The sequence below is a fragment of the Grus americana genome, chromosome 1 (genome assembly GCF_028858705.1).
Source record: "Grus americana isolate bGruAme1 chromosome 1, bGruAme1.mat, whole genome shotgun sequence".
Classification (NCBI taxonomy): domain Eukaryota; kingdom Metazoa; phylum Chordata; class Aves; order Gruiformes; family Gruidae; genus Grus; species Grus americana.
This window is the reverse complement of record NC_072852.1, coordinates 170,082,187-170,097,549: the sequence shown is the minus strand read 5'-3', so window position 1 is coordinate 170,097,549 and position 15,363 is coordinate 170,082,187.

The following is a 15,363-nucleotide window of genomic DNA, read 5'->3' as shown; positions in this document are numbered from 1 at the left end:
CTCTTCTCTTCTGTTGCACCTTATTGCTTTGTTCCCTTGTCTGTCTTTGTCTTTAACAATTAATCACTTATGCGACATTTAGAGAAAAGGGCTTTCTGTTACAGTTTAGTTGAAAAGTACTTAGCAGAAGAAATTTTGCATTGTTAGTATGCTGTAAGGCATGGCCCAAATAAACATTATCACGGTTAATAAAGCATTACCTGTATAAGACTTGGCATTTTACTCAACTCTTTGAAAGCAAATTAATCCATAATAAGAACTTTGGTTCACTGTGGGATTTCCAAGGTCTAGAATTCTCTTCCGAGTTACCAGTATTACCAATATTCTTAAGTCTAAATTGGAGAGAGATGGGTTTTATGGATGGACTATTAAGTGGATAAAGAGTTGGCTGAATGGCCATGTCCAAAGAGTTACAGTCAGTGGCTCAATGTCCAAGTAGAAACCAGTAATGAGTGGTGTCCCTCCAGGGTCTGTAATGGAACCAGTACTGTTCAAAATTCTATAAACAGTAGGACTGAGTACACAGCGAGTTTGGGGATGACATCAAGCTGAATGGTACAGCTGATTTACTAGAGGGAAGGGATGCCATCCAGAGGGACCTTGACGGGCTTCAAGAGTGGGCCCATGCAAACCTCATGAACTTCAACAAAGCCAAGTACAAGGTCATGCATCTGGGTTGGGGCAACCACCAGTATCAATACTGGTTGGGGGATGAAAGGAATGTGCACTTGCAGCCCAGAAGGCAAATCGTATCCTGGGCTGCATCAAAAGAAGCATGGCCAGCAGGTTGAGGGAGGTCATTCTCCTCCTCTACCACGCTCTCATGAGACCCCACCTGGAGTACTGTTTCCAGCTTTGGGGTTCCTCATATAATGAAGATATGGACTTGTTACATTGTGTTGAGAGGAGGGCCACAAAACTGATGCCTATGAAGACATCCTATGAAGAAAGGCTGAGAGAGTTGGGGTTGTTCAGCCTGGAGAAGAGAAGGCTCCAGGGAGACCTTATTATAGCCTTACTGTATATAAGGAAGGCTTCTAAGAAAGACGGAGACTTTTTACTGAGGCCTGTAGTGACAGGACAAGAGGAAAAGATTTTAAACTGAAAGAGGGTAGGTTTAGACTGGACATAAGGAAAAAATTCTTTACTATGAGGGTGGTGAGTGTTGAGGGATATTAGTTATTTAATGTAAATAAGTTTTAATTAGAATAAATTACTTAGGATTATAATATGGTGTTATCTGTGCTGTTTGCTTAGCTTTACTTAGCATGAGTAGCTAGATTTGCTGAAGCCTTTAGGCAGCAAAAGAGTTATTTTTCTTAGTAATTTTCCTAGCAGCTGGTACAGTGCTGTGTTTAGCCTTTTAGAATGTGAAAGTGTTTTGATATCACACTGATGTTTTGGTAGTGTTTTTCCCAAGTCTGGGACTCTTCAGTTCTCCATGTTCTGCCAACAAGTGAAGGTGCACAAGGAGCGTAAACCAGAAGATAAGGAGTCTCCAACCCTTGGCTGAAACTGCAAATCAACAAGATAAGAACCTCCCTGTCTGGACACAGAAGAAGAATCCAATGAGACGTTAGAAGACCCCAGACCAAAAATCACCATTGAACTAAAAGACCTGTGGACAGATCATGAAGGATGCATGAGGGGTGGGTGTATAGATCACAAGGGTATAATTGCCTGGGGATTTCTTTGTTCAGGGCCCTTCTCTTTGGAGGCAGCCAGCCTGGCCTGTTCTTGCTGCTGTACCTTTCAATTAAATTAATTATTTTATAAAATCCAACCTCTGAGACTCTGCTGCGGGAAACCTAGGGTCAAGCTTGAAGAAGGACGAAGCATGCCCAAGAGTAAGTGTGTGTGTGTGTGACACCATGAATGGTGTACGAATGCTCAGGCAGCAGGTCCTCCTTTAACAGTGAGGCAGTGGGCATAGGGGTTGGACTAGATGGTCCCTTCTAACCCAAACCATGCTACAATTCTATGTTTCTATGATTATGGAAAAATAACATGCCTTACATTAATATAAATACACAAATCCATTGCAAATTCTATTATCTATTTTTCTTCAAATACAAAATGTGCTATAGCTTCAGTAACTTTTAAGACAACAAAGAAAATTACTCAAGCTTTAGCACTCTTTTCTATTTGAAGATAAATGCTTAAGTCACAAAATCTGAGTGAAAGTTTTTTTTCTAATAGTATATCATATATGTACCAGTAAGAAAGTTAATGCTTAGAATTAATCTACATATTCAAAGCTATTTTAAAGTTTCTAACCGCATTTCACTGGTGTTTCCTCCTCATTCCACACTACCAACAGTAGTGGACTTGTGAATATTGAGGCTACCTTTTAGAATGCCAAAGGTGTTCAATAAGATGCAAAATAATTACTGCTTTAATAATGTACACAGTGATATATATTATTCTTTCTTTCCAGTTATTGGATGTTATGAAATATCACTATGCAGTCCAGTTTGTCAAGTATTTTAGATTTATTCTCTTTGTTTGAACAAGAAGCATGCTATAGTCTTTAATCTGTTCTTTTAAAGATATGTTAGTTTATTAGTCCCCAAAAGTGTATGTATTGATGATTGTGACACATATTTCACTGAACTCATTTAAATTCACTACACACTTTTTAATACACCTAGAAAAACTTGAGCATATTAATATATGTCTTGAAAATGTGCAGTTTTTTCATAGTTGACTTGAGGAGCTGATTACTTTTCTAACAGTGAAGTCATTTGTGTGTTACGGTTTTGTTCCATCATCTACACAGCTATAAGATTTCCTTCAGGTTGACTTATGGTTAACCTTAGAGTAACTCATTGGCTTTTAAATTAAAGTGTGCAGAAGGTTAAGCAGCTGTCTGAGGGGAAGGTTAAGAAGCTGTCTGAGAGTTTCTTTTCTCATTTTATTTGTTTGATTTTGGTCCTCAAGAAATACTGAATCTACATATATGCTAATGAAGGACGACATGCACAGAAAAAAAAAGTTAAAATGTGAGGAGTTTTGTTAACTGTTGAAGATTCTATTATCTCAGAAAAATGTAAAACCGCACTGACACCACTGTTTTTAGGACTTAACTAAATCCATTTCCTTTTTCATCCACATAAAGTTGTGTTTAAATACTTTTCTAAAAAATAGCAATTAACGAGATGTATGTTTTCAGAAAATCAACTTTTACATTCATAAAAAATCTTTTCAATAATTGTCTTTAAAAAATATTTTTCAGTGAAACAGATACCTCGGTTCATTTTTTATTAATTTCAGTTACATATTGCATTAATGAACAACTCTAGTAGGCAGATTTTCAGTGTGCTGTTCAGATGCAAGAAGTAAGATTTAAAGATATGAATAAATTATAAAATAGACTCAGAATATGAACTACTCTGTTTTTGCCTGTGTAAAACTGGGTTTCAGCATCCCTGGGAGAAACTAAAATGCCAATAGCTATTTTGCACTTTCAGTGTTTATCAGAAACTCTGTTCCAGTCCCTTAATTGTCTTTTTGGCCCTTCACTGAACTTGCTCCAGTATACCAACATCACAGTACTCTAGGTGTGGCCTCACCAGTGCTGAGTAGAGAGGAAAGTTCACCTCCCTCAACCTACTGGTGATGCTCTGCCTAAGCGTCGGAACCCAGGATGCTGTTGGCCGCCTTGGCCAGAAGGGCACACTGCTGGTTTATGATCAAATTTTGGTCCACTGGGGCTCCCAGGTCTTGCAAAGTTATTTTTCAGTCAATTGGAAAAGCAATTTCCAATGTTGGCACATGGGTTTCTTCTTTCCCATGTAAAGGATTTTGCATTTGCCTTTGTTGAATTTCATGAGGTTCTTGCCAGCCCATTTGTCCAGCCCGTCCATGTCCTCTGAATAGTAACACACCCATCCAGAGTATAAGCCACTTCTCTCAATTTTGTATTGTTGACAAGTTTCTCAACTCTGGAGATTTCTAAAATATCTATAACTACATTACATTTCTACTTCTTATTTTGTGAATGTTATCACATTAGTATGGCCATAAGCATCTGTAAATAGAAATAAAAATCAGTAATTAAAAAAAAAAATAAACAAAAATGGCATCCAAAATTGACTTCACATTACTCCACTGTTATCATTACATAACACAAAACCACTTAATTTCAGACACTTACAGTGTAGACTTCTATACAGGAGCTGGCAGTCTAGATACTGTTCATAACCAGTAAGTGTAAATCATCTCATTCTGAAATAGGCTTTTAAAATAGGGCATGAGAATCACAGCCAAAAAGTGTCAGTTTCTTCCATTTTATTGGAATGTTTAGCAGACATGCTTACAGTTGAGTGAGATTAATACCCACCCACAGTTTCACCTTCAGAATAATTCATATCCTTTAGTTGTTCATCCCCATTTACATGAAGTGTGCCATTTGGAGCCCAGTTAATCAATAACATGTTCAACAGTACTTTTCAAAAACAATTATTAGGATGTTTCAGAAACTAAGTATCCTAAGTATCCTGTGTTAATTAGCATGTTTTATGTCCAGCAGGCATATAGCTGTTTGCTATGCACGTCTACACAAAAACATATGTGTATGAATATGTACAAGTATATACGTATATGTGCTCTTTATAAATGATCTGAATACAGGAATCAAATCTATATTAAGTAAATTTGCTGATGATACTAAATTAGGAGGACCTCCACTAAATTAGGTGGACTCTCTTGAGAGTAGAGCAGCCTTACAGAGAGCTCTGGATAGACTAGAGAGCTGGACGATCACCAGCTGTATGAAATTTAACAAGAGCAAGTGCTGGATTCTCCACCTGGAATGGGGTAATCCTGGTTATACATGCAAATTGAGGGAGGAGACGTTGGAGAGCAGCCCCACAGAAAGAGATCTGGGGGTCTGGGATGACGAGAGGTTGAATATGAGTCAGCAGTGTTCCCTGGCAACCAAAAGGGCCAGCTGTGTCCTGGGCTGCATCAAGCACAGCATAGCTAGCCAATCAAGGGAGGTGACTGAACCACTCTACACTGCACTGGTGCAACCCAACCTTGAGTACTGTGTGCAGCCTCCAGCACCTCAATATCAGACTCATCAGACTATTAGAGTGTGTCCAGAGGAGGGTGACCAGGATGGTGAACAATCTCAAGGGCAGGACTTACAAGGAGCAGTTGAAGTTATTTAGCTTATTCAGCTTGGAAAAGAGAAGGTTGAGGGGTGACCTCATTACAGTCTACAGCTTCCTCAAGGGGGGCAGTGGAGGGGGAGATGCTGATCTCTCTCTGGTGACCACTGATAGGACACAAGGAAATGGAATGAAGCTGCATCAGGGGAAGTTCAGATTGGACATTAGTGTCCTGGTTTCAGGTGAGAGGGTTAATTTTCTTCATAGCAGCTAGCATGGGGCTATGTTTTGGATTTGTGCTGGAAACAGCGTTGATAATGTAGAGATGTTTTTGTTATATGGACCTGTTGTTGTTGAGGAGTGCTTACACAGAGCCAAGGCCTCTTCTGCTTCTCGCGCTGCCCTGCCAGCGGGATGGCTGGGGGTGCACAAGAAATTGGGAGGAGACACAGACAGGACAGGTGACCTAAACTGACCAAAGGCATATTCCATACCATATGACATCATGCTCAGTTTATAAGAGGCAGGGGGAAGATGAGGCCTTGGGGGGGCAGCGGCATTGGAAGTGATAGCATTTGTCTTCCCAAGCAACCGTTGCCCGTGATTGTGAGAAACCGGACTGTAAGAACTTTTGTCTCAAAGATTGCTTTGCTCGAGCAGAAAACCCCTCCAGCTACTGAGTGCGATAAGGACCATAAGGATGGTTGCCGGGTCGTCGAGACTTTCAGCCTGTGAAAAACGCCTTGCCGGGTCATGTGCCACAGAGTCAGGTAACAGTCGCGTGAAGAATGGGGCTGGAACTGTGTGTACGCGTGTGGAGGAACGTGGAAGCCGTGTTGTACGTGCCATCGTGAAGACCGCCACTAGTATACAAGGGGACTGCCAAGATGAGGGAGGCGCGCCTTTGCCCACCGCCGCAGAACAAGAGATTTGGACTCTCCCAAGACGGACCTCCGAGATGCTGTGGACCCGCGCCATGCCTTCGTCCATGGGATGCTGTGGACCCGCGTCTTCGTCCGCCGTTGCAGAACGAGAGATTTGGACCCCTCCACCGAGACACTGTGGATCCGTGGTGGTGACTATTCTTGCGATTCTATCCCAGAGTCTTGCTTGGTTTTCTGCCTTTCTCTTCCGCCCTGTCCTATCGCTCTTATCGGTTACCTTTACCTTTTCTTTTTTCACTCTTTTCATAATAAAAAACTGTTTCTGGTATACTGCATTTGACCTCATTTGTGTCTTAATCTCGCTCTTGGGATCGTATCAAAACCTCCCCGATATTGGATCAGGACAGTGATGGAGCCCTGCTTTCCTGGAGATGGCTGAACACCTGCCTGCCCATGGGAAGTGGGGAATGAATTCCTTGCTTTGCTTTGCTTGTGCGCACAGTTTTTGTTTGACCTATTAAACTCTGTTTATCTCGACCCACGAGTTTTCTCACTTTAACTTTTCCAATTCTCTCCCCCATCCCGATGGGGGGCAGTGAGCGAGTGGCTGCGTGGTGCTCAGCTGCCAGCTAGGGTAAAACTACGACAGTTAGGAAAAGGTTCTTCACTGGGAGGGTGGTTGGTCACTGGAACAGGCTCCCCAGAGAAGTGGTCATCGCACAAGCCTGTTAGAGTTCAAGAAGCATCTGGACAATGCTCTTAGTCATATGGTTTAGTTTTAGGTAGTCCTGCAAGGAGCGGGGAGTTGGACTTGATGATCCTTATGAGTCCCTTCTAACTTGAGATATTCTATGATTCTATTCTATAGACACACACGCATAAGAGTATGTATCCACAAAAGTTAGCCAAATGATTACTGTGCAGGGCCCAAAGAATACGGGATTTGAATTCCTAGCAGTTTTTGTATATGCTTTTCCACTATGGGCCTAAATTTATAGAATGACCCTATTTCAGCTTGCAGTAAAAAAAAAATAAAATTGTTCTACCTCATACTGTGAGGCAAATAAGATAATTAGAAATTGCGGTTCCAACCTCAAAGGATTTGGGAATACAGCCTGGGGAGCTTAGTATTTTGTATTCCTATATCCAACAGCATCAATCTGAAAGCATCCCACATGGTTCATAAGCCATTCAGACAACTAAAAGAACCGTCCCAAATGCAAAACAAAACCAGGCCGCTGCAAAGTTGCTTCCACTCTAAGATCACACTAGATTTTTTGATGGAGTCAAAACCGCTATCAGTTCTTGAAACCTTATTTCAGGCCATTCATCAGATTTCATATTGCATTTAATTATCACTCTCTCTTCTTAAGGTTCTTGGAATGGCAAAGCTTTCAGCCCTATGCTATTATCTTAAATCTCATTTTATTACTTACCATGCCTATGGAGTACCAGAAACAAAATGTCTCTCTTGCTGATAACTAACTATACAGACGAATCTGCTTCTTAGAACTCAGCTACTCCAGCTATTTTTGAGTGCGGGACGACTGTAGTTTACACTGTTTTTCCTCAAAGAGCTTTCAGGAAAGTCCAAAAGTTCTGACAAAAATGTACTTCAAAAGGATAGTATTGAATTCAGTTTTGGGTCGTGAAATAAAAATAAATAAAGCAGAGATACACCCACGAGTGAACTACCATTCACATTCACACAGAATGTATTTGTTAAAATTTCATACAAGTTGCAAGGCTGAGTACATAAGAATAACAGAAATCAGATGCTCTATGTAATTCTTATATCTCTGTGTTCTTGACACAAATATCATGATGTTGAATTTAATTACTTGATCAAATAATCTCTTGTTAAAGCTTTTTGTTACTGTTGCATCCATAACTTCACGCTTTATATGCTGCATGTTATTTACACCCTGTTCCAGAAACAGAAGTTTCTTCTCCTTGTACATGTAGCGTTACTGTGACAGCATGCATATGTTTCACAATTTATTTTCAAAACTGTTTTGTGAATAGAGAAATATTATCCCCATTTTATAAATGAAAAATGAGGAGAGATTAAGACAAAATTTTTTCACTAACCTTGAGTGTCAATATGAAAGTGTTTCCAGTTACTTAGTTGTCTACAACACTCCCATTTCGCATTTGCCTTACTCATTTTATTCCTCAAGCTTCCAAATTCGGATTACCCTTTTATGCTTCTTCTTTATCGTCAGTACTTCTGTCTATACCTTCTAATTTTTTAATTAGCTTTCTCATTGATCAGTGTATAAAACCAGGTTGTGAGCAGCATGAAATTGACTCTATCTAATTTTGGCCCTTACTAGTTCAATATCTAATCAAAGTCATAATTAATGAAGAGAGACAGACCTCACCAGAGGGAGATTCAAACTGTCTCTCTTAAACATTTCTGTTAGAACAACGTGAAGTATGCTCTAGAAGTGCCTGAATCTAATGGACCTTAAAGAGAGCCTGGGGTATAGCTTATATGACCCCTAAATATAGTATACAAGCTCTATCTTTACCTGGGATAAATTCATTACAAGCATTGCACTGTGGTGAGTGCAATTTGGATGACTTAGGAGCAGGGTTGACACAAGTTAAGACAAAACCAAAAGCGATTGAAAAAGAGAACACCAAAGGTCTCACTTAGAGGAAGATGATTAGAAATTCTGGAAATTTTCAGACTTACTGCTGTTTTTAAAAATCTTCATACTTGTGCTTATTTGCTGTTTACCTATCTATGCATCTATTCTTCCAGCACAATTAGGTAACATTAATCTTGTTCTGCCTACATTCATTTCACATATAGTGATTACAGTCTCGTGAATAGGGTACTATTGATTCTAAGTAAATGAAAATAAAACCTTGCCTAAAGTTTTATCTTTTTTGGGCTATTATTACAAGTCAACTAAATCTTGTAATACTTTTATTAAAAGTCAGCATTTCAGGAGGAAAATTTGTTTGCTTGTCTTGTAGCATAGTGTACTGGAGAAAAACCTATTCAGTCGTACATTTTAAAAAATAAAAGTGCTATTCAGAATGCAGAATCATATGTTAGGAAGTTTTACTAACACAATGTTTTCCCATTTAATACAATTCATTATAAAAACAAAAACAAAAATAAAAAACCAAACAAAAACCACAAACCAAAAACCCACAAAAAAGCAGTGTATATTTATTGTCATAGTGAAATTATTATTTTGAAAATATAAATCCATAGAGTGCTTGTTACTTTTTCTGCTGTATACATGAATAAACTGCATGAGCTCTGAAAAACATAAATGAGATTATACAATACTATCTCCACTTTTAAAACATTATCTCTAATTTCTGTTTCTAATTGGCTACAGAAATATAATGTCAATACACTGGAAAAAAAAGTATGAGGAAACATGATGCTTAAACACTTAAAATTTATGAAACCTCAGGGGAAAATATAGATATATTTCCAAGACACAAGATTAAAAATGGATAAAATGGGATGAGTTTGTAGGGATAACCAGGAAATAGACTGAAAAAGACAAGAGATAAAAATAAAGAGAAATCTACACTTTTATAATGTAAGAAATCAAATGCAATTCACCATCTAAATAAAGCATGGTCTAGCACAGCATGCCTGTAGCAAGCAATTTGTGAAAAAATCGAGACATTCTGGTATCAGTCTTGTAATAAGAGACTCTCCCTAACTTCTGATGGTAGAAAAAGGAAATGAAGACACAGAGTCAATAAAGAGGAGATATACCATTAAATCAAATTACTTAAGAATTTCAAAATTAAATGAAAATTTGTATTTATGTTTTAATTTTCAGATCGACTGTATGATTTCAGATATGAAAATCAATTTATAGCAAGGAGTAGAAGACCATAACTTCCAGTCTCCATTCTGTAGGAAAATGCAGTTTCCAGTTAATTAAGATATTTTGTGTAGAGAATAAAATTCAAGAGAGGGAGAACAAGTACGCTTTTTACTGTTACTGCTAAACATACCATTCTATTTATCTAGTTGCACAAACAATTTACTTTCTTAAATGTCATCTTATTTTGATTTCTAGTTCTCATAATAATTTTCCCTAATTTTCCTCTGAATATTGTAAAGTCTATCTATTAAATTAGTGGCTGCATGCTGATTTTTAAATGGCTTTGCACATGTGTTTTTTTTCTTTTTCTCGCCACATAAGTTAGCATTCTATGGTTTTTTTGCATATTTTTTGTCTACATTGCATTACAAATTGCAGACTTCTTTAATACATTTGTTTCAGTACATAGTTTACAAATTTCAAGATGTTAATGCCAGACCTCTGATATTGAGACAATCAATGAATATGATTCTATGGATGAAGGATTTGTTAACAATTAACTATATCAGTGGTTTGCATTTGCCTACCTAGGCATGTTTTTATATACATATACACACTATGCACATACATATTACATAGACAAAGTAAATCATATATTTGAAAATAGATTGGGTATGTGTGTATTCTTTAAATTCTGCCAAGACATTATTTATTGAGGCATTTCTTTAAATAATAGGTGGAACATAATATACTGATGCATTTTTTTGAGATACAAACAACCATAACGGTGCATGATTTAGGGCATGTTCAGTTAATTTAAATCTTTAGTTCTAATTGTGATTCTAATGATGTGATTTTGTTCAGTTTTTTCTAATCTTGTAAAACTGTCATTATCCTGTTTAATAGAGGCTTAGATTGTATTAGTTCAATAAATGTTTCACATGTCATTAAAAATCTCAGTGTTCTCACTGGTATACCAATATACAAAAGAGCAACTCAATATTTACAATTAAAATGTGGAAATAAGCAGTAAAATGACTATGAAGTTGTAATATATTATTCTGTGGTGGCTCACATCTGTTTTAAACGAACACGCACTCCGTAATGAAAGCAAATATCAAGAACAAACAAAATAAAACAGAGGACAATGAGTTTGGGGAAATAAACCTAATTGCATTTCCAATCAAAGCTATGAAAAGCAACTACAACAATTATGACATTTACTGGAAATGAAGTGCTCTACTAAATCTCAGGGCACCGTCAATAACTTGAAATCCAAGCAACCATGCCAAGACAGTTTAGTAAAATAATTTCCTTTCTAGTCTTGAAAAAAGAACATATTAATCCCTGATAACCACAGAAAACAAATCAAATGTGCAAATACAAATTATAAAAGTTTAATCCGAACTTTAACATATGTGGTCAGCTTCATCTACATGGTTGCAAAATCTTACACAGGAATAAAAGAAAATTATAAATCCTTATTACAATGTTTCTGTTTCAAGGTTGCAGATCCAGAAATTTTGTTATTCTGTCGCAATATTCACTTGTGTGAATGTACTTGTGAATGTATTCGCAAGTGTAATGTACTATAAGATGAAAGTTATATGAAAAGCTTGTTAGAACAGAAAATACCATCTTACAGGAAAATGTTGCTCTAAACTACTGGATTCCCTGCAGATGACAAAGACAGGTAGGACTACTTATCACATAATGAAAGAGATGTTCATAGTATTCCTTACCCATTAGAAGATGCCTGTGTCTCTTCAATCTTTCTCCACCTTTTTTAAAAAGACAACAAAAGATTTATTTAGTTCATAAATGGATGGCCAGGCCAAAAGAGTTGTGGAGAATAGAGTTTAATCCAGTTGATGGCCCATCACAACTGAAGTTCCCCAGGGCTCGGTACTGGGCCCTGTTCTCTTCAAAATCTTTATCAACAATCTGGAGGAGGGGATCGAGTGCACCCTCAGTAAGTTTGCAGATGACACCAAGTTGGGCAGGAGTGTTGATTTCCTTGAGGGTAGGAAGGCTCTACAGAGGGATCTGGACAGGCTGGATCGATGGGCCAAGGCCAACTGTATGAGGTTCAGCAAGGCTCAGTGCCAGGTCCTGCACTTGGGTCACAACAACTCCGTGCAACACTGCTACAGGCTTGGGGAAGAGTGGCTGGAAAAGGACCTGGGGATGTTGGTCAACAGCTGCCTGAATATGAGCCAGCAGTGTGCCCAGGTGGCCAAGAAGACCAACAGCATCCTGACTTGTATCAGCAGTAGTGTGGCCAGCAGGACTAGGGAAGCAATTGTCCCCCTGTACATGGCTCTGGTGAGGCTGCACCTTGAGTCCTGTGTTTGGTCTTGGGTCCCTCACTACAAGAAAGACATTGAGGTGCTGGAGCACGTCCAAACAATGGCAATAAAACTGTTGAAGGGTCTAGAGCACAAGTCTTATGAGAAACAGCTGAGGGAACCGGAGTTGTTTATCCTGGAGAAAAGGAGGCTGAGGGGAGACCTTACCGCTCTCTACAACTACCTGAAAGGAAGTTGTAGCCAGGTGGGTGTTGGTCTCTTCTCCCAAGTAACAAGTGAGAGAACGAGAGAAAATGGCCTCAAGTTGTGCCAGGGGAGGTTTAGATTGGATATGAGGAAAAATTTCTTCACTAGAAGGGTTATCAAGCATTGGAACATCCTGCCCAGGGAAGTGATTGAGACACCATCCCTGGAGGTGTTTAGAAGACATGTAGACATGGCGCTTAGGGACATGGTTTAGTGGTCACCTTGGCAGCGTTACTTTTGCAGCTGGACTTGATGATCTTAAAGGTCTTTTCCAACCTAAACAATTCTATTATTATATGATCATTAATTCAAACTTCCCATCTGTGGTCTAATAAAATACAGCAATCTAGTCTTACAAAATACACTACCTTTATAAAATACAGCCATCTACTACTTCTAAGCATGAGAAAACAGAAAGGCAAGTATGAACTTTACAATGTGCAAGTTAGCAGTTCCTTTCATTTTGAACAGAGATTTATGTTTTTCTCTTTGTTTGGTTAGTTGATTGTTGTATTGTAAAAATAATAGCTGTTTACTCATCAATAGCTGTCCAATAGCTTCACAGCTTAAGTAATAATGTTTTCAGCAGCAGGTCACATAACAGCTTACAATGGCAATTGACCTAGCACTTGTCCACCTTAGAGATAAAGAAACTGAAATATAATTTTCCTGAAGTCACTCTGCACTATAGTGGCAGGGCCTGAAAAATCTCCTGAATTCCCTGCAAAAGCTCACTGACCCCAAAGTATGAAAGTAATTATGTTTCTAGAGTAGTATTTGAACAGGATGGAGTGAAAAAAAAGTGTGCTATTCTGATAAAATGTTAGTATATAGCTTGCCTTAATTGTGCCTTTTCCCATTTTATAAGCATTTTACTTTTTAATCTGAACACTCCTCTCAGGAAAAAAAAAAAAAATCAGCTATGCATTAATTTGTTGACTGACACATTAATTTACTAAGAAAACTTATTAGATTATTGGTTTGCAAAAGGGTGTGTTGGGTTTGCGTGGCAGGGTTTTGGTAGCGGGGGGGCTACAGGGGTGGCTTCTGTGAGAAGCTGCTAGAAGCTCCCCCTGTGTCTGATAGAGCCAATGCCAGCCGGCTCCAAGACGGGCCCGCCGCTGGCCAAGGCCAAGCCAATCAGCGCCTCTGTGATAACATATTTAAGAAGTAGAAAAACACTTAGAGAGAGAGAACTTTTGCAGCCGGAGAGAGGACTGAGAACATGTAAGAAACTCTGCAGACACCAAGGTCAGTGCAGATGGAGGGGGAGGAGGAGCTCCAGGCGCCGGAGCAGAGATCCCCCTGCAGCCCGTGGTGAAGGCCATGGTGAAGCAGACTGTCCCCCTGCAGCCCATGGAGGAAGGATGAGGGGGTGTAGCGATTCCACCTGCAGCCCGTGGAGGACCCCACGCCAGAGCAGGTGGAGGCACCTGAAGGAGGCTGCGGCCCGTGGGAAGCCCACGCTGGAGCAAGTTCCAGGCCGGACCGGTGGACCCGTGAAGAGGGGAGCCCACGCCAGGGCAGGTTTGCTGGCAGGACTTGTGACCCCGTGGGGGACCCCACGCTGGAGCAGTTTGCTCCTGAAGGTCTGCACCCCGTGAGAGGGACTCCATGCTGGAGCAGGGGAACGATGAGAGGAGTCCTCCCCCTGAGGATGAAGAGGCGGCAGAAACACCGTGAGATGAACTGACCGTAACCCCCATTCCCCGTCCCCCTGTGCCGCTGAGGGGGGGAAGGTTGAAGCCGGGAGTGAAGTTGAGCCCGGGAAGATGGGAGGGGTGGGGGGAAGTGTTTTAAGAGTTGATTTTATTTTCTCATTCCTCTACTCTGTTTTGCCTAGTAATAAATTAGATGAATTCCCTCTCTCAGTTCAGTCTGTTTTGCTCGTGACGACAATTAGTGAGTGATCTCTCCCTGTCCTTATCTCGACCTGCAAGCATTTCGTTATGCCTTTTCTCCCCTGTTTGGTGAATGAGGGGAGTGAGAGAGTGGCTCTGGTGGGCACCTGGCCTCCAGCCAGGGTCAACCCACCACAAAGGGCTAAAAATATTGAATACCTGTCAAAAAAACCTGATTCTCTTGTTTCACAGTGGTTTTGAAGTAGTATAATTTCATTCATTTAAGGAGCCTACGTAAATGCTTAGCATAATTTCTAGATCAATAATGCATAAGTAAAAAGTGTGAGTAATATACAGAAGTAGTAGATGAGAAGTAATAATAAGGAACTGATTAAGACTGCAGTGAAGCTAGAAGAAATTGCTTCATAAGCAAGAAGTAGAATGCCACAAGAGAAAAAAAAGTATGATTATTTTTCTCTTGTCATTTACCTTGGTTTGCTGTTACAATGCCTTTATAAAGACTTAAAACAATAACTCCTAACTAAACCATAATGAGAGAAAAAAGGATTGTGGCCAGTGAATATTACTATTCATCCCTGGTTTTGTAGAGTGCGAAGCTTCTTATTTAGCACTGATGCACAATAAAAGATTCTATAAAATGTACAATATAGATATATTCTCCTTTTAAATGTTTCCTAGTAGTAAGATAGCCACATATGCATATATTTTCACCAGCACTGGACCATACTCAATATTGTTAATTTTAATGTTATACTAAAAATTTATAAAGATTCTTACTACACTTTTTCTTATTATGCTATCAAATTTGATACCAATGTCTTCTGTTTTCTGATGTTTAGGAGAAATATAGATTACTAGATGACTATTTTATCAACTCACTGCAAAGTGCATGAAGCAGTTCAGAATCTTACTGGGTAACTGTTAATTTTGTGGTATTTCAAGTAAGTTTTTTTCTGTTTCTAATACTTTTAAAATAAACTACTGGATGGTTCCACTCTATACAATCCACTATGACTAACACCACTACAGTTAGTCTGACATGAAGTGTCTGATGGCACTGCAGTTTATCATTATATTATCAAAATTTTTGTGTTGGTGTTGGTTGATAGCCAGCTGAATATGAGCCAGCAGTGTGCCCA